The sequence below is a fragment of the Hyperolius riggenbachi genome, chromosome 8 (assembly GCF_040937935.1).
Source record: "Hyperolius riggenbachi isolate aHypRig1 chromosome 8, aHypRig1.pri, whole genome shotgun sequence".
In the NCBI taxonomy this organism is placed as follows: domain Eukaryota; kingdom Metazoa; phylum Chordata; class Amphibia; order Anura; family Hyperoliidae; genus Hyperolius; species Hyperolius riggenbachi.
Genome location: NC_090653.1, coordinates 96,947,874 through 96,967,150, shown reverse-complemented (window position 1 = coordinate 96,967,150; position 19,277 = coordinate 96,947,874). Strand labels below are relative to the sequence as shown.

The following is a 19,277-nucleotide window of genomic DNA, read 5'->3' as shown; positions in this document are numbered from 1 at the left end:
TTACTTTCCAATCGATTTTCTGATTGAATTCCATTGACCTCTATGAGAAAATTGATCAGAAAAACAAAATCAGGTCGGACCTGTTGGAAATTATTGATCGAGCCATCTCTCTGCTGAAAAAAATGATGGTGTATTCCCAGCATTAGGCTTCAAGTTCACATAGGCAAGGCCCTCTCTTATTGAATCATGGTATGGCTGTATATGCTCTGGCCATCTCTTCTATGTGCTGCATACTAAAAGCCTGGTGCACACATAACATTTAGATTGACCAATCATTGGCCAATTTTACCACCTCCATGTAGTATGAGGCCTTGCCTACACAATCTGTTTGTAGTAGTCAAAGCCAGTTAGCCCTCATACTACATGGAGATGGTAAAATTGGTCAGTGATTGGCCAATCAAGATTGGATGTTTACCAGGCTTTAGAGTGATGGTAAATTATGTAATCTCTGTATTCTCTTTATTTTTACGCTAACTGATGTTGGCACTATACAAATGTCATTATCAAGACACAGACAGCAATATAAACCTATGAGCATCAAAATTCTTCCAAAAAAGAAAAAAAAAATCACTTACCTAAATGCAAAAGAATTCTTATAAAAAATATCCTTGCGTTTTACTTTCTACCTGAAAAACAAGAAACAAGACATTAATATTAGAGGAAACCTGCACTTTAGCACAGAAGTGAAGATTTATAGATGAACCTAAATACTAAATCACCTTGTTATATGTGAATGGCGTACATAACTCTACAAAGAACAATGTTGTTCCAAAAATCCCTGTTATTCTCTTAAGACCTCGCTCACACTATACGCATTGCTGTCCACTTTTCATGGTCTAGATCCACTAGGACAGTGACTCCAGCTGTCACAAAACTACAAATCCCATCATGCCTCTGCCTCCCAGAGATATGCTTAGAGCTGTCAGAGTATTGCAAAGCCTCATGGGACTTGTAGATCCACCACAGCTGGAGTGCCAAGGTTAGGCATCAGTGCACTAGAACATTAGAAAAGTAATGTTTACTAATGTACCTTCTTCATATTTGCATGTTGCGGTCAGAAAACGCATTGCAATAGAAGTCAATGAGTGTATTTAAAAATTGCAGTGCAAAGCGATTTTGCTTGCTGCTTGCATTTAAGACTCGCGTTCCCAGACTGTTTTCAGAATTTCCTGTCTTTCAAAAGCTTGCTATAAAAAACGCTTAGAAAAATGCACTTTAAACACGTAAAATTGCACAAATGTTTTTCAAAGCATATAAAAAGCGTATTCAAAGTGTGTGAATGAGGCCTAATGCCTGGTAAACACAATGCAATTTCCTTCAGATTGACGCGCAAATCAATTTCCAACAGATCCGTTCTGATTTCCCATTGTTTTTCTGATCGATTTTATATAGAAGTGATCAGAAAAAGCGAGCAAAAAAACTATATGAAATCAGATTGGACCTGTCAGAAATTATCAATTTAACCATCAAGATGACGGCAAATTGCATTGTGTGTGCCAGGCATTACAGAGAAAGTACATAATGTAGCTTTGAAACTGATCAGCAGTTTTAGCAGTTACGGGGCCTGTACATACTGCTGCGCTTGCGCTCCGTTTTTTAAATTGCAAAGCCTTCATGAATATAGAAAAACCGCTTCGCACCAGTGTGTACAAAGTCTTCTTGATTTACATGATTTTTCAAAAGACCTTGCGATCAAAAAAAAAAAAACAAAAAAAAAAAAAACTCATGCGATTTTAAAAGCGCAGCAGTGTGTACAGGCCCTAAGTCAATATGAAGACCATTTTCTTTTGTTTGTGCTGATAGCACCTCATGCTTGGTCTGGGGCACACCCATTGCAGGCTTGTACACATAAACAGAAGGAAATTACATCACACATTGCTTTCACCTATGGAAAGGCACCGCAGGAAGTGCTTACAATGGTCCTAAGGACAGGTAGTTGAAATTAGGATTTTTTGGATAGGGAGAATAACTATGTAACCAATCTCAGATGATAATCTGGAGATTGGTTACATAGTTATTCGGGTTGAAAAAAAAAGACATACGTCCATCGAGTTCTAAATGGGAGACACGTTCATAAAGGTTGTCAGGATTACTTCAGTTTAGAAGATGGGTAGAGTGTTTGGAGTGGGGAGTCATTTTCATTTAATTATAGAAAAGCCATGGCTGCAAGTGAGCATCGTTTGCATTAGTTAGCATGTATAGGAAATCAAAGCCCACTCCAGACTGAAATGTAAAGGTTGTCTATACTAAAACTGTGCAAAATTTACACTGTGTGATGACTGCGCAAGATATTTTTGCTTTTTTCACAGAACTACTGCCAAGTATTGGTCCAATTGAAAACAGCAGCAGAGCCAGAAGATTGCGAAAAGTGTATGAGATTTCAGAAGCTTGGACTAGGAACACCATGATCTGCAAAATATGTGAAGCAGATAGCAAGACTCTCCCTATCCACCAGACATGTCTGTTCAGGCCGAGACCTACACAATCCACATTCCTTACATAAAGTGCTTGGGGGAAAAATCATATTTGTACAGGAACCAGAACTACAGCAGGGTCATAGAGGATAGAGGAGGACTATATTTTATTACATTGCAGAGTTTAAACATCCCTTTGAGCTGTGATAAATGTCACCTGACAGCTGGGGAATGATGTCAAATTCTCAGTGCTTTCACCAAGACCACGCAGTATGGTACTGTGTGTGCAAGTTTGTGCTAGGAGCTTGGGAGTAGTCATTTTAAAGCGGACCTGAACTCAGAACTTCCTCTCTGCTCTAAAATATAAGCAAAAGCATAATAACCTTTAAAGAAAAACACTGTTACAGCTGATACAAATCCTGCAATAAATCTGCAGTGTGTCTACTTGCTGCATTCATGGAAGCAGACATAGGGTTAACATTCTGTATTTACAAATTAGCTGCTCTGCCGAGGCAACCTGCTGACAGCTGAGAGATCAAATTACACTAGTAATTAGTCACAGATCAGGGCTAGACTCTATAAATACATACAGGGTGCATTTCTTCATGTTTCTGTCTGTCCTGTGGAAGAGTTCAGGTCCACTTTAATCAGAAAAAGAGGAAGTAGGGATTCTGAATGCAATGGTGGTGGACCTTATTCAGCAGTACCATAGACCGCAATACAATTAGCAGCTATGGTGCACCCGGGGGGAGGGGTGGTATAGGGGGGCTAGTCTGAGTGCGGGCGGGAAAGGAATACAGATTATACACAGATTATACTATTCAGATGTATAGAATCATTCAACAGTTAAAAAAAAAATCTCTTTAAAAAGTTTTGATTTTTTTTTTGATTTGTTTTGATTTGCTAAGACCATTAATAAAATGGTCTTAGCAAATCTAAAAATAGTAAACACACATCCACAACACACAAAAGTAAAACACACATACACACAAAAGTAAACACACATAACCACATTAGATTCAAAACAAGGCTGCTGTTCAGGAGTCTAGCCCATGCAGGCGAATCAGCTCATTTCTGTGGAGTGCTTTAAGCGCCGCCATAATGACAATTACGGCTATAACCGCACTCTGATTTATTTGGCCGCCAGCAATAGTTGGAGCTCAAAGTAATAAAAGAAAAGGTGATTCAGTCGATGGCAATAGTCAGTGCCCGAATTACACATCCTCCCCCCGAGTTGCAACAACTTGAAAGGGGAATTGCATTAACACTACCTAGGAGTTTGCCTGCAGCTGGCTGAGCATTCTTCGGTCTTCACACTGCGCCAAAATATGGCCACGGCAATTTCAAATGTGTGCCATACAGGTGACTCCCCAAGCTCATTTAAAAATTCTTCTGGTAACAACCATTAAGTCTGTATACTTACCACTAGAATAATTATATTTTATTTATTTAGAGAAGAAACCCCTGACAGTCGGAGGAGGATGGGAAGGTCCACTCAACTGCATGATTAAAAGTCTGATTTTTATTCATCCAAAACGTCAGTACTGGATAAAGGCCTATCCGCTCACGCGTATCATAGCATCCATTTGCGCTTTAGTCATGAGCGGATATGCCTTTGTCCAGTGCTGATTTTTTTTTAATAAAAATCTGACTTTTAATCATCCAAATGAGCGGACCTTCCCTTCCTCTACGATTGTCTGGCCTGGCTGTGCATAGTTCTGCTCCTGGCTGGCGTGGTGGTGTGGTGAGCAGTGTTCCTTCCTCCAATTGAGAAAATCCAGACATTTATATTAAACAGCCTTTATAAACTCCCTTAAATGTCATAAGATACAAAGAGCATTTATAGGTATGTTCTTTCACAATGCAAATACGAATAATGCCATGAATAGTAACACTGCACACACAGTGAAGCTGTCACACTACTGCCAATGCCAACTAATCCAGAGGTTTTGCAGCGGACTGACAACATTCTCCTCAAATCAAAACATTTATTTTTATTGCAGGCAGTGGCCACAGTGGTCAGCAGACTTGTCTTGTAGAGCTGGACTAGGACACAATCGGCATGGAGTTTGTATATTTTCCCCGTGCTTGTGGGGGGGGGGGGATTTCCTTCAGACACTCCGATTTCTACAAACATACCAAAAACAGATACAGTAAGTGAAATAGTTGTCCCCAAAATTGGCTTTAGACTAGGACAGAGAAAAAAAAAGCATATGACTACACTAGGGAGATAAGACTCTCCGAGGACAGTTAATGACATGACTATATACTCTGTAAAGTACTGCATCGTTGCGTTCGTCATGATATCACTCGCTGTTACCACTATGTACCAGATCGACCACGATGGCCCGAGATCTTGCAGCATGTTTGATCGATACATGCAACCACTTTCGACCCAAAATTGTTTGCATCATTGATCGGGCATGCTCATGGCGGCACCAATTTTCATCCGATTTGATAATGATCAAATCAGATGGTCGATCGGCTGCCAAGACGAAAGATGGATGGCCAACTTAATAGGTTCACTTCAAGAAGAGATTAGGAAGAACAAATGTGCTGGTGGAAGGAAAAAAAACAAACGAAAAAAAAAAAACTGAAATCGTGCAAACTTCCAAGGGATTATCAGATATCTAGTAAGTCTTCTCAGGAATGTGACCAGTGAAAAGTGTGTCTTTTTGCCTCATACGCAGAGCACATACTGAGCACTTGTGGCATCAAATTCAACTGCACTGAAAACATCATAACGATCACTATCTGTCAGCGGGGATAATGCGACAGTGCGAGAACACGCGAACTTGCTCACTCGACAGAAAATCATTAGTAAATTAAACCATGAACATTAACAGGGGAAAGCTGCCAATGTAGCGAGGCAAGAAGAAATAGCAGTCTGTGTACAGAATCAAAATCATTAGACACACTTCAATAACTGACCCTACTCTCTATAAAAAAAATAAATAAATTAAAAAAAAAAAAAAATATGGCAGCTATAACTAATTAATACAAGTCCTAAAAAGACAATTATCAAATTGGACGGTTCATCAGGATACAAAAATAAGTAGATTATGGGCACCTTAAAGAGAACCCAAGGCGGGCATTTAGAATCTTAAGAGAACACAGAGGCATGTTCTGTGCATAATCGCATCCCTCTGTGTCTCGCTATTGCTGGCAGGAAGTATCTCCCAGGTCACGAATTAGCTTCCAATTGGAGAAAGCTCACGGAGCCAGGCAGCGGCGGAGGCAGAGGGAGAGCTGACTAATTGACAGGCTGTAGGTAAATACAAGTCTAGCGACAAGCAGATTATCACTAGCCGAGCGCTTTTTACAGGGGCACAGCAGACCCAGGGGGGACTAGAGGCGGCAATACAGAGACACAGAGGTATGCAATTATGCCTCGGGTTCTCTTCAAGGGTGACAATGGAAATCCCCTGGATCTCCATCTCGAGTCACATCTGTCTACAGAGGCAATAGCACATCCTTTCAATAACCGCAAACAACAAGCATTTTGTTCCCCTCTTAACCCTACCCACCCCACTGGGCACCATATCCTAGTTCCACCTCCCCTCACCATAGAAACAGAAGTCCCTCAGCCGTAGCCAAGCCTCTAGGTCAGCTCTATATAGTCCACAAATTTTAGCACATTGTTTAGCTTTTTTTTTCCTTATGCACATCAAATTTTGCAAGAGTATGTTAAAAGAAACCTTTAGGCCGGATCGACACTATCAGCACTTTTGTGAGCGCTTGCGTTTGATTTGATAAGCTCTTGTAAAAAAAAAAAAAAAAAAAAAAACACACATCGCTCCCATTCACTTTCATTAAAATCATGGTAAAAATTGCTGCGATTGCGTGAAAATGTACACGATTGCGGCAATTTTTACGCAATTTATACTGCGATTTTAATGACAGTGAATGGGAGCTATGTTTTTAACAAGTGCTAATCAAACGCAAGCTCTCACAAGAATGCTTATAGTGTAGATCCGGCCTTAAAGTCTGCTGCTAATGCATAGGTAGGATGGAAGAATTATCAAATCTCTGACACAGGAAAAAAAGAGGCTTCGACATCAAAACAAAGCCACTAGCTACTAATCAATACGCTGATTATCTGGCACTGCTTCCAGTTAACGAATCAGCAGATAGCAGCTTTTATTTACTACCACAACTTCTACTTCCTACGTCAGTGGAGATTTTCAGGTTAGGAAGATGTTCTCTTAATCTCTATGTTCATACAAAAACGATTGTTGGTAGTCGGTATAGCATGCAGTACACCAATGTTCTGTCGTGAAGGCAGAAAGTCTGAATCGAACACAGTGAATCCAGCGCAAGAGACCTGGGCACACAGGGAGTAACTTCGGCGCCGTCAGAAGACGGAGCTGAAGTTACTTTTAAAACACAATATTTCGGCCACCAGCAATTGCTGGAAGCTGAATTATTTCATTCCCCACCATCCATGGCGGCCTGGAGGGGGAATAGTATTTAACACGGCTGGGACTTGTGCAGCAGCAGGATCAGCCATATATCGGCTGTATCCTGCTCCCAAGTCTCCAGCGACTATTCCTCTCATACGCGCCTGAACGAGGTAGCAGACCGCAGCAAACTGAACTGTGCCACCTCCAGGCAAAGATCTACAATAACTTATCAAGTGCTATAGAGCAGACAATAGCACGTCCCCAAACTGCATTATACAGACACAGAAGACATTAAAAATAGATCAGCACACAAAGGCAGTCCACAGCCAACATGAGAACCAGACCGTACTTCCCATATGCTTGAAGTGAAGCGAATTAACACACACCCTCTGCAGAACAACTAGTAGATTAAAGCAAATTTTCAGTTTAGGCTGACGCATTATTGATTCCGGAACAATTATAGTCACAGATGCACTTTAGAGCATTTCAGGAATGGTTAGATGGCCAAGTAAAGAAAGGAATTCAGTACAATCCCTTTATAGTAAATGTCACAGACCGCGAGCCGGTCTGCGGGTGGGGTAAATCGATCAGCGTCAGAAATCCTCTTACACGGTCATTTGTTCATCACGAAGGGTAACCCGCATTCGCAATTTGATGAACTGACTCGCGAAGGGAGCGTTCTGATACCAACCGAATCACTCCACACACATATACAATTCAAAGATCTGCCACCAAGCGAGTTACACAGCCCGCTACTGTAATTTTACTAGGACTTGGAGAACGCTATATTAACCCTTAGCAGTATGCAAGAATCTGGGTCAGATCGTTATGTCTGGGCCGGGTTCTCGCATACGGGTTATAAATGTATACTTCTATTAAACACAGGGTAGCGAGTTCAGGAGAATAGGTACGATTGTGTATGTTCAGCAACAGGTCATAACCGCTAAACGATTTTTAAACGTTTAATAACACAAATGCATTACATACAGTTATATACACCTATTAACATATAAAACACAGAGCTTAAAAATAAAAGGAATAAAACAGAAAGTTCTTACTTAGTTAGCTGAGCAGTCCATTTGAATCATGAAGAAAATAGTCCAGTTTAAACGTAGGCATTCAGCTTAAAAGTCCTTTGTACACAACATGCGCCCGGTTCTTCCGTGAGCACATGTCTGGACTTCCCTAGTCGATGTAAATTGAAGAACTGGGTGGAGTTCCTTGCAAACGCTTTTTACTGACCAGAGTTTTGGGGCGGTCACTACCTGGAAAGTAGGTGTGTTGGAGGCAGGGTTACCTCCTGGCAAGTCAGGTTACCACCCACAGACTTGGAGCAAGGAATGTACCAATTATTAATAATTTGTGTAATTCCGCCCCAGATGGGTGCATCGCAGATCCGAGACCATATTCATAAGCAGCATGCGACTCTGTATTAAATGAGACTATACACGCCTAGTCTAACGAATTTGCTCTACGCATGCCGGATAAAGCGGTTTCTCAATTGATTCCTGATAGCTAGAGAAGGATAATTCATGTGAATTATAGACCTGTTTCCTAGGTATCAGGAAATGTAATTTTGGTCTTGCTGTGACAAACCTATTTTGAATTATTAATAAGTTAACGTTCCCTTTGTGTGAAGCTATACGCTTGGAGGGAAATTTTGAATCTCAACCAGTTTGAGCTGGTTTTCCTTTTGGGGAAAGATGAGCTATGTACCAAATGCTGCTCCCCAGGTGGTCTGGCTACTTGTGAAATTCTTTCCTGACACAGGATGTGGGGGAGGTTACTGTACTCAGTAAGAGAGAGGGAAATTGACATCTATTGTGCATTTACCCAAGACTGACAGGAACTGTGCACGACCATGCGAAAGTCGATGGCGCTTACGCGCACGACTTTCGTAATATTCGTCACATCTCTCCCCTACCAGACAGACGCACAGAGTGGGTCTGCATGACCCGCTCTACGCGGCGCTTAGCTACTGAACGGGTTCTCGACTTCTTATCTGACTGCCCGTTAGACAACTCACCAGAAGCATAAGGCCTCATGGTCCGGTGTGTCCCAGTGTCCGCTTTGCAGACGGTGCGATGCACACCAACAGGCTTACCGCTAAAGGCCTGGCTGGGTTTGCGTAGCGCTTCCTGTAAGGGAGAGAGTCGCTGGCTGACATCCGGGTCACTTCCTGACTCTCGGGTGTCAGCCTGCGAATCTGGAAGCAGCGTGGCATACCCCTGCTCTAACTGACTACACCTTGGCACAACATTTTGGTCAGCACAACCTAGGTGGACATTAGAGTACATTTTAAAAAACGAATTAGCCTTTACCTGGGTGGCGAGGCTTGCCCCTTCTCCAGGAAGGATAGAGGGTGGACCTGTGGGCAGTTTTGCACTGGGTTGCTTCTGCAAGGGGAAGACATGCAAGGGTGAGACAGGGAAGGCGCGGCCTGTCTCCACCAGCTGTTTGTTAACAGCAGACAATGGTGGAGCACTCTGGCTGTCATAGCAGGAGGGGAGGTCTAGGCCCCCAGCTGCCTGCTCTGACACCTGGCCTGCTTCCACTGCCCTGGAAGGATATGACCCAGGCAAAACAAGACTGTTACCTCTTAGATTAGAGACTGTCACATTTAAACATACATCATTTTTAGCACTGTGAGATTCAGCATGAAAGCTATTAGCAACATCTGGTACAACATTAACATCACAGTTACGTTCATTCTTCACATCATGTACACAGGTATCTGGAACAACAGTGACAGGTTTAGAATCAGACAAACCGTGATTAGCCAGCTGTCCATTAGAAACAGGTACCGCTTCCTTGCCTCCTTCCCTAGGAGGGCTAGGTACCATTACCCTGGCTGCCTCCCTCTGTCCCACCCCAAGCTTGTACAGTACCTGAGTGGGTCCAGACTGGCAATCCTGGGTGTTGATCACAGGTTCATAAAAGGATCGTAGGGTGCCAAGATCGGTGCCCAACAGCACAGGCACTGGGATGTCATCTGTCACCCCCACAACTTTTGACTGGCGGCCCCTTCCCCAATCGAGAACAACACGAGCTTTGGCGATGCGTGCGTGTGCGCCACCAACTCCCACAAGTGTGACACGCTCATTAGGCAGGAAATTCTCCCTGGCTACAAGATGAGAGCGAACCAAGGTAAGCTCTGCGCCTGTGTCGCGGAAACCAACAGCGATCTGGTCGTTAACTTCCACGACTTGATGATTTCCGGAAAGTCGAGGATTTGCTGCTCCCATGACGAGGTAGGCGTGTGCAGTAGAGGATGCGCTAGCCACTTCTGCGCTAGGCTCTGGAGACGGCGTCCTCACCTCGGGGCAGGCAGACTTGAGGTGTCCTCGCTGTCCACAGTGGTAACACTTCGGAACATATGTGGCATCAGGCGGATGAGTAGCAGGTGCAGCATCCGGCCTCTGTGGCTGTGGGACCCGATTCCCACGGTTAGCAGGGGGAGGAGAGCTGGGTTGCATAGGTCTCCCCCCTCTCCAGCTCTGGGCTGGAGGTTTGCGGCTGTCCGGCACACGGGTGGCCACAAAAGTGTCTGCAAGTTCTGCTGCAGTTTTGGCGGAGTCCGGCTTCCGCTCCAAGACAAACTGCCGGACGTCTGGAGTGCAGCAGTTCAGCAACTGCTCCTGCACGATGAGGTCCTCCAGACCTTGGTGAGAGTCTTTTTTGAGGCCCCGTGACCACTGCCTGAACACAGTCAGCAGGCGACTCTCCAGGTCGGTGTAAGAGTCGGTGTGGCCTTTCTGCAGGGAGCGAAACTTTTTGCGATAGACCTCTGGGGTCAGCTGGTATTTGGCGATAATCGCAGCTTTTATCGCAGCATAGTCATTGTCCTTGTCAGCGGGTAAGTCCACAAACGCCTCAAGCGCTTTGTCCCGCAAGTTGGGTGTCAGATATCTCGCCCACTGCTCCTGGGGCAGATGATGCTGACGACAAGTCTTTTCAAAGGAGTGTAAATAAGTGTCCGGGTCGGTTCCCTTCTCCATTTCTGGGAATTTAAACTTTGGAGTCCCAAACAGGCCTGCTGTGGGCCGGGGTTCCGGAGCACTTTGCGAGGGATTTTGGCCTTGCGCTCGCAGGTTGGCCATTTCAAGGTCATGTCTGCGTGCGGCTGCTCTCTCCTCTCTTTCCGCTTCTCTCTCAGCAAGCCAGCGGCGCTCTGCCCGTTCCGCTTCTCGCTCTGAGGCTTCCATTTCCGCCTGGCGCTGGCGTTCTGCACGGTCAGCATTTTCTCTGACGATCTGCATGTACAGCTCAGGATTTGTCTCCAACAGCCTTTGTAATCCAGGTTGCATTCCAGCATCAGGAACACAGAACAGGTTGGCATGGGCGGGCTCCTGCCGGCCACCATGCTCCTCAGCAGTTACAGCGACCGGTTCAGACGCGGTCCCGTTTTCCTCTGGGTCTGGAAGTGGGTTGCTTTGCTCCAACCGCTCACTTTCCTCTGCCCCAGTTACAGCACCGTCTGAACCAGGAGTGTGCTCTCCCAGCATCTGCTCTGGCTGGGTATCCAGTCGCAATAAGTCGTCAATCAATTGCGCTTTCTTTTTTCTATACGTCATAATGCCTTTTTCCTCACACAAGTTTGCTAGGTCTGCCACTGACATTTTCTTGTATCTTGCTACAGCCATTTTTGCCAAATAAAAGATAGGATAGGAAAAGAGATTGGGGGGGAACTCTGTGCTACACGTTTAGTCTATATAAATGGTAATGCACCGGTTATCGACCACAGATTTTTGATCTGTTCTGGCAGGTTAATCAAATAACGTTGCCGTTGATGTTCTGAACATACACAAATCCCAAAAAGCTGCCAACCAAATGTCACAGACCGCGAGCCGATCTGCGGGTGGGGTAAATCGATCAGCGTCAGAAATCCTCTTACACGGTCATTTGTTCATCACGAAGGGTAACCCGCATTCGCAATTTGATGAACTGACTCGCGAAGGGAGCGTTCTGATACCAACCGAATCACTCCACACACATATACAATTCAAAGATCTGCCACCAAGCGAGTTACACAGCCCGCTACTGTAATTTTACTAGGACTTGGAGAACGCTATATTAACCCTTAGCAGTATGCAAGAATCTGGGTCAGATCGTTATGTCTGGGCCGGGTTCTCGCATACGGGTTATAAATGTATACTTCTATTAAACACAGGGTAGCGAGTTCAGGAGAATAGGTACGATTGTGTATGTTCAGCAACAGGTCATAACCGCTAAACGATTTTTAAACGTTTAATAACACAAATGCATTACATACAGTTATATACACCTATTAACATATAAAACACAGAGCTTAAAAATAAAAGGAATAAAACAGAAAGTTCTTACTTAGTTAGCTGAGCAGTCCATTTGAATCATGAAGAAAATAGTCCAGTTTAAACGTAGGCATTCAGCTTAAAAGTCCTTTGTACACAACATGCGCCCGGTTCTTCCGTGAGCACATGTCTGGACTTCCCTAGTCGATGTAAATTGAAGAACTGGGTGGAGTTCCTTGCAAACGCTTTTTACTGACCAGAGTTTTGGGGCGGTCACTACCTGGAAAGTAGGTGTGTTGGAGGCAGGGTTACCTCCTGGCAAGTCAGGTTACCACCCACAGACTTGGAGCAAGGAATGTACCAATTATTAATAATTTGTGTAATTCCGCCCCAGATGGGTGCATCGCAGATCCGAGACCATATTCATAAGCAGCATGCGACTCTGTATTAAATGAGACTATACACGCCTAGTCTAACGAATTTGCTCTACGCATGCCGGATAAAGCGGTTTCTCAATTGATTCCTGATAGCTAGAGAAGGATAATTCATGTGAATTATAGACCTGTTTCCTAGGTATCAGGAAATGTAATTTTGGTCTTGCTGTGACAAACCTATTTTGAATTATTAATAAGTTAACGTTCCCTTTGTGTGAAGCTATACGCTTGGAGGGAAATTTTGAATCTCAACCAGTTTGAGCTGGTTTTCCTTTTGGGGAAAGATGAGCTATGTACCAAATGCTGCTCCCCAGGTGGTCTGGCTACTTGTGAAATTCTTTCCTGACACAGGATGTGGGGGAGGTTACTGTACTCAGTAAGAGAGAGGGAAATTGACATCTATTGTGCATTTACCCAAGACTGACAGGAACTGTGCACGACCATGCGAAAGTCGATGGCGCTTACGCGCACGACTTTCGTAATATTCGTCACAGTAAACTCCAAGGGACCGGGCAAAGTAGTTCCCTATATCAGAAGTGGAGTATATCAGAAATGGTCATACTCAAGTATACTGCAGTATTGTATCTTAATTCAGTCAATAATTGGGAGTCATTTTTTCTTTTCAATGCTTCAGCAAGCAAGCACAGAAAGCATCTAAGCTAGATCACAATGCACAGTGATTTGCATGCTACAGCTTGCACAGGAAGCATAGGGCTCACCAGTTTATGCAGGTACAGAACTTAGTGTGCTCCTCTATCCACATCTCTGTGCAGCCTGGATGATACTGCAGTAGTTCAGCCATGCGCAAGCAAGTCACAGATGACCGTCAATAGGTTACACAGGAAGCATAGGTCTCACCATCTGGTGCTTTTGAGGTAATCTACAAAGGCCCAGAGTGGTGAGCAGATAGCAAACAGATGGCTGCAAGCCCACCCTCCGTTCATGGATCTCAGACTGACGTATGATGCATGTGCCCGCCCACTTTCCACTATAGCCGGATACAGAACACCGCAGTGGCCCAAAAATAGGTTGACTACAATAGAAGTTCTATTATATCAGGGTTTACTACACCAGGAGCTACTTCCATATACTTGTAATGAGGCTTGGCTGGGACCTAAACACTTTGTTTACTATACCCAAAAGTTTACTATAACAAGATTATACTGACTGGGGAACTATGGTCCAATTGCTGAATCCCTTGGGCAATTATAATATGCAGATCCCAAATCAGCACAAATATTCTTAATCAATCAATTACTGATGGAAGGGGTAGGAGACAACCATTTGGTCCATATAAAATAGTTGAGTCTACCATCATGGAATTCAGATAAAGGTTTTAAAAGCCAACACCTATAATGGATAAATCTAATTCTTGTATAGCACCATTTTTGTTCTCGTCCCATTTATAGAATGGCTAAAACATCTGACTGGATATATGCAGCAGAAAAAGATTCCAATGAGCAGCATTAGAACGACTTTCAAAAGTAGGAAGTGGGAAGCACTTTCCTGAACAGGAAGTTCTGATTAAATGAAGTTTCCATTGCTTGGAGCGATGGTCACCTTCATGGCTACAAAGTCAGAGAGAAGGCGTAGCATCAGCTTTATAAATAGCTGTGGCCAGTCTGCGGGTTCCATTACTGAAAGCATTGAAAAGGTGGTCAGAAATAAATCACCTTTCACCTCAATCAACACTTTACTGAAAGCCTACCATCCTCTTCTTTATTAATTTGCTTTAAAAAGACCAGTCCAGTGAAAAAAAATAAAGAACCGACAGGTATTGGACTAATCCATCCCCTCATGTGGCATTCTCAGGGTTCTCTGCTTTCAAAAGCATTTCCTCAACGGCAGTTGCCATGTCTGACAAAATAGTGTGCAAGTGAGTGGGGGCTGAAGATTGGCTGGCAGGGCCGTACCTACAGGGGAGCAGACCCTGCATGCGCAGGGGGCCAGGAGCTGTAAGGGGGCCCCAGGGGACTACTTCACTCCCTCTGATAAAGGGTTCCATCCATCAGATCAGGTGTTTTTGTGGCTGCACTTGTTATGGGTGTGAGGATTATGATGTCCACACTGGTCTTATGACCCTTGTTAGATGGGCCCCCAGGCTGTGAGGGTCAACAGGGGTAGGCAAGGGAAAGGGTGAGAGCATTTGGGGTTCCCATTCAAGATTTGCTGGGGGGCCCCCATGATTTGAAGTTACACATGTTAGCTGGTATCTTACTATTTTGGCAGTTAAACTGGCGTTTGGGAAATGCTTTATATAAAAAAAATAAAAAAAAAACAAAGAACGATATGAGAGTCCCCCATGAGGAGATGGACTAGTACAAAAACTCTTGGTTCTGTCATATTTTAGCGGCTTTTTTTTTCCCCTTTAAAGATCTTGTAAGCAGTTGCTGCAAAGGTAAAACAGCCAATGCTCATTTGACAACAATCCAGCATGCTAGTATGCGCTCTCTCTCCCTGCAGGACAAGAGCCATGTATTAGGTGGAGCTTTTAAAGCTTGTTAGCAAAAAACAAGTAGCTAGCATACAGTTTCTTGCTTCAGTACAGTTACTCTTTAATCTTGCTGGATGAAACTGGAAAGGTACAGAGTTCTCTAGTTGTAAAAAGTATCCAATCACTGATTAAACATTCCTGCACCCATGTTCTCCACCCAGCCACACGCACACCTAAAGCTGTTGTAGTATTCAAAGCAATCCATGCCCATTCACAGCTATGTATTGGAAGGCATAATGCCAAAGTTCATTCATACGTTTGTAGGGTTTGTGCAATATTTATGCTACTCTGAAACTGTGTAAAAACACTAATGAACAAATTCTGTAAATAAAGGAAACTCCCAAAATAATACAGTGAATAGTTTCATCAATGTACAACAGAAGAAACACTACATCTCATCATTGCTTTGTGTCGTCCATTCTCTAGGCCACAGGTGTCAAACTCAAGGCCTGTGGGTCGAATGCGGCCCTCCTTGCCTTTTTATGTGGCACTTAAATGTCTACTGGGCAGCACGGTGGCGTAGTGGTTAGCTCTCTCGCCTTGCAGCGCTGGGTCCCTGGTTCGAATCCCAGCCAGGGCACTATCTGCAAAGAGTTTGTATGTTCTCTCCGTGTCTGCGTGGGTTTCCTCCGGGCACTCCGGTTTCCTCCCACATTCCAAAAACATACAGATAAGTTAATTGGCTCCCTCTAAAAAATTGGCCCTAGACTACAGTACTTACACTACATAATATAGACATATGGCAATGGTAGGGATTAGATTGTGAGCTCCTTTGAGGGACAGTTAGTGACAAGATATATATGTATATATACACTGTACAGCGCTGCGTAATATGTCGGCGCTATATAAATACTAAATAATAATAATAAAAATAATAATACTGTAATATGGAGTCTGCCGAATTACATGGGTAATCACAGTTCTAGCCAGTCTACTGCTACATGCATGCTCTCAACCAATTCATATACAAACACACTACTCATTTGCCAAGCAGCCTCAAATGATTGTGAGGAGGTAAGGTGACCACACACCATACAATTTTTTAAATATCTCTTCAATTCAAGAATTGCAATCAACTTTTCTGACTGTTTTTAACATTTCAAAAATATGACCAATGTACCACACACATGTTCAATCCCCCCCAATTATGATAAAAATGATTGGAAACTATTGGAGATTGGTTTGCTAGGGTATGTATATTAATAAATTGACTAACATACACCATGCACTCTTTAGAAAAATTGAAGAAAAATTTCCAGCATTCCAGATCAATAAAGAAAAAAAATAGGAATTTTCAGTCGAATTTAAAAAACTTTCGATGTTTTCCGGATATTCTATCATTTATCGAAGAGACGTAAAATCGGATCATTTTACTGTATCACGTGTGGCCACCTGAAGGGCTAGTAAGACAACCTGCAGTGGAGAGGTAAAAGACCAGCATCAGTTTTTGGTTCTGTGGCAGGATGGCCACACAGAGAGCTGGCTGGGCTGCCTAAAGCCATCTATATCACAGGACTAGCCGGATGACATGACAAACCTTTGGCAGCCGTTGTACATACACCATGGTCATAGGTGGGTACTCCGCCACTAGTCTCCAGTTCCGCAGGTTGCCTTTAAAATAACAGCTCAAGCACAGAATGCAAAATAGGCTTAAAAAAAGGTGTCTAAGCTCTAATCTATTGAAGTGTTATCCAAGCTGATTTCCATACACTTTGCATCACAGACAGGATATGTCGAGTTATCTGTCTGCACCTTAAAACACACCTGAAGTCAGAGGGAAATTGAGGCTGACATATTTATTTCCTTTTAAACAATGCACATTGCCTGGCTGTCCTGCTGATCCTCTGCCTGTAAGGCTGTGTTACGACTTGAAGTGAGAATGGACATTTTTTGTCCGTTCTCCGCTTTCCATAAAACTGACAGTGATGGCTCCTATCTTATATATAAGGTGCCATTCACACTTGCCAGTCTGCAGTGGATCTACTGAGTCTGTTGCGGTAAGTGAGCCACACTTCTGTGCAGTCCACGATAATCCCAGGGAGGCGAATGCATTTCCATATAGCCTATGGGGGTAACACATCTGCCCTGGGCTACAACCACACCACGGCTACACTGTCTGCTCCTGCTGGCCACACGTGATCATGCGCAAGTGGGAACAGAGCCTAATACATTTAGCCATAGACCCAGCACAAGCATGCAGCTCAGAGGTTACTGACTGAATCTGACTGGATTAGCTGCATGCTTGTTTCAGGTGTGTGATTCAGACACTATGTGGCGTAGTGGTTAGCGCTCTTGCCTTGCAGCGCTGGGTCCCCATCTGCTAGGAGTTTGCATGTTCTCCCCCATGTCTGTGTGGGTTTCCTCCAGACACTCCAGTTTCCTCCCACACACCCAAAACACACAGATAAGTTAATTGGCTTCCCCCTAAATTGGCCCTAGACTATTTGATACATATACTACACGATACATACATAGACATATCACTATGGTAGGGACTAGATTGTGAGACCCTCTGAGGGACAGTGATGAGACAATATACTCTGTACATCGCTGCGGAAGATGTTGGCGCTATATAAAGGTGGCCATACACTGATCGATTTGCAGCAGATTCGACCATCAGATAGATTTCTGGCAGATGCCTGTCAAGTTGAATCTGACAGGAATCTACCTGATGTTTGCCGCACACTAGGAACAGATTTCCAATAGATTTCAAAATGAAATCTATTGGAAATCGATCTAAATGCATTAGTGGACCATTAGATCCAGTGCATCTCTATGGGCCATGGATCTGCTGCCAGCAGATCGACCTAGATATTCCATCCTGGCATAGATCAAATCGATCGAAATCTGCCGCAAATCGATCAAATGGGAAATTTGATAGCATCGATTTCTGACCAATCGATTCTATAGAATCAATCGATGACTGAAATCGACCAGTGTATGGGCCCCTTTAATACTAAATAATAATAATAAAAATGTAAGAGATCAGCACGCCTACTGCAGCCAGAGAGATCAGCATGACTGCCGGGCAACTGGTGATGTTTGACAAGTAAATGTGGCAGCCACCATATGTCTCCCACTTTCCCTTTAACAAGTGTGCAGCTTATTCACCACGAGGAGTCCTATAAAGAGCCCGCAGCTCAATGTCTGCTCTCCTCCCGCCAGCATGTACAGAATAAACATTGTTCTGAAAAGCCACGATAACAATGACCCTCAACTGTGCACGCAAAACCTTGGCTGGCAGCCCTGCCGCCCTCCAACCCGACCGTCTGTAGGGAAAACTAGTTCATTCTAGAAAAGCAGATTATTTACTTCAACTAAGCTGCTGTTATCAACACCCCAAAACACTGAAAATCACACTTCAGCTGTTCAGGCTATACTGGGGTTATTCTTGTTCTGCATTACTCTTACTTCTGTCACATAAGTATGTATCTTAGTCCAGCCCATTATAAAGCTAGATGCATATAAGAAAAGATACATATAAGAAAAGAAAACAGGCAGTGTCAAGTGAGCCAAGTCACTTATTTGCTTCTTATTTCCAAAAACAACATCCGCTGTGCCATTGATTCTAACCCTTTCTCTGGGCATTTTCAACTCTTAAGGCCCATACTCACGGGCTACAATTGTCGCCGCAACGACGTGGCAAGCGCGTTTTGCGACGACAGGTCGCCCGTGAGTATGGCCAGGCAATTGGCGCAGTCAATCGCCTGGCGACAGTTGCCGCAACTTCGCCGCAACTGTCGCTAGTCTGCGTGTGTATGCGGACTAGCGACAGCAACCAAATAGCAGTGCACAGAGTTTCCGGCAGGGGGGGGGAGGGGGGGGTTGGGGGGGGGGGGAGGAACGTCGGCGACAGCTTCCGTCGCACCACTAATCATTCTTTCCAGTGTGTATGCGGAGGGACCCGGCGACGAGCTGTCGTCAATCTGTCGCGCACACGGTACCGTGTGCTAGCGACTAGCTACATTAGTAGCTCATGAGTTTGGGCCATTAAAACAGCAGGGACATCCATACTGTCCCAGGAAAAAAAAAAACACATACAAGTAGATAAATATTTGTTCTACTTACATAACATGTACTGTCCACATTTTCAAATCAGTGAATTTAATATCATAAATAAAGGCATTTTCCATTTGTACTTCTTCTGACTGAAGCCAATCCTGATGTCATTTTCACTTTTAATCTTTTTTTTTCCTCCTAGAAACTACACTGTCATATCTAGCTTGCTTTGTAAACACGTGAGCTCAGCATAGATCGGATTT

General features: G+C 43.8%; 1 protein-coding gene across 2 annotated transcripts in view; it reads right to left on the bottom strand.

The window, feature by feature from the left end:
• Window positions 1-19,277, bottom strand: part of PLS3 (plastin 3) — a 153,484-nt gene that overhangs the window by 91,119 nt on the left and 43,088 nt on the right. For both annotated transcript variants that reach the window (XM_068250917.1, XM_068250918.1), the window contains one exon: window positions 576-626. The gene's annotated coding sequence lies outside the window, so the exon portion shown is untranslated. The remainder of the gene's footprint in view (window positions 1-575; window positions 627-19,277) is intronic.